Source organism: Limulus polyphemus, unplaced genomic scaffold, assembly GCF_000517525.1.
Source record: "Limulus polyphemus unplaced genomic scaffold, Limulus_polyphemus-2.1.2 Scaffold2339, whole genome shotgun sequence".
Lineage (NCBI taxonomy): Eukaryota > Metazoa > Arthropoda > Merostomata > Xiphosura > Limulidae > Limulus > Limulus polyphemus.
The window spans coordinates 11,129-12,502 of NW_013667949.1; positions in this window are offsets into that span (position 1 = coordinate 11,129).

Genomic DNA, 1,374 nt, shown 5'->3' on the forward strand with positions numbered 1-1,374 from the left:
AGACATTGCTGCAAAAGAGAGGTTAAACTAGCCAGGTGCCATCAAGCTGAAGTCAAAGTGACAGGCACCTTTTTCTTAGTATATAAGCCCGCCAAATAAAGCCAGCAGAGAAGATATATGCAGATAAAATGAAAATATAGATAATTGAGTCAAGCTAACAGTAGGCACCGTAAGTAAAGTATGTGAACCATTATAGCGTGTGTTATAAAGGTTGTTAAGTTTAAAGTGACTGTGGAAATTCTGTGTATTACAAAGTTATATCGAGAAAGAATAAACTACACTGAGTTGTCACAAGTAAATAGACACCTAATTTTTCGTCATTTAACTGATTTATGCTAACTAGTTTGTGTTCACAGAGCACTATATAAGTGGAAATGGTCCGCACTCTAATTATCTTGTTCTACAACATGCCTAGAACTCAAGGTTCTCTCGAATTGTCAGATTTTGTTAGAGGAAGGATAGTTGGTCAAGGAGATGGTGGAATAAGTCAGAGGTAAATTTCGCAGAATTTGGGAATCTCACTTTCGACAGTCAACAGGATCATCGTTCAGTTCAGGAAACATGGCAAAGAAACAACTGAGCAGCTTTCGGGTCACTCTGGTCCAACAGAGAGAAGACAAAAAGAGCTGTCAAGAGGAACATCAAAATGGATCCCGGATTAACGACTGCAGAAATGGCCAAAGTTGGTGGGATTAGCCCGAAATCTGTTCAACGGATTCTCCACAGATTGGGTTATCGTTGCAGAGCAGCTAGACAGAAGCCCTTATTAAGACCTGCAAACATAGTCAGACAAAAAAGTGGGCAAGTGATATCATGACCAAGCCTCTGGACTTTTGGAAGACCGTATTGTTCTCAGACGAATCAAGATTCGCTCAATTTTCGGACAGTGGAAGGATATGGGTTTGGAGAATGCCTCATCATGAGTTTTGGCTCAACAGATTGCAGCCAACTGTAAAGCATGGTGGTTTCAGCGTGATGGTATGGAGAGCTGTTTGGGTTGGTGGGAGATCGAGCTTAATGGAGTGCGTTGGCAACATAAATTTTGCGAAATACGTCGAAATATTGGAGGAAGGACTCTTGCCACTTTAGTCGTCTCGTTTCGTGGACAAGAACACAACGTTGTTCTAGGAAGATAGATCACCGTGTCACACTGCTAGCAACACCCAAAAGTGGCAGGAAGAAAATGGTATCCAGAAGTTGTCCTGGCCAAGCCAATCTCGTGACATGAACCCCATCGAAAACCTCTGGGCCATACTCGACCGGCAAGTCAAGAAACAACAACAACAAAAAAAAACAACTTCGAAGAGCGATCTACCCCAAGTTTTGAAGGAGTAGTGGGCGAAAATCCCAAAATCTAAAATTGACGAGATGATT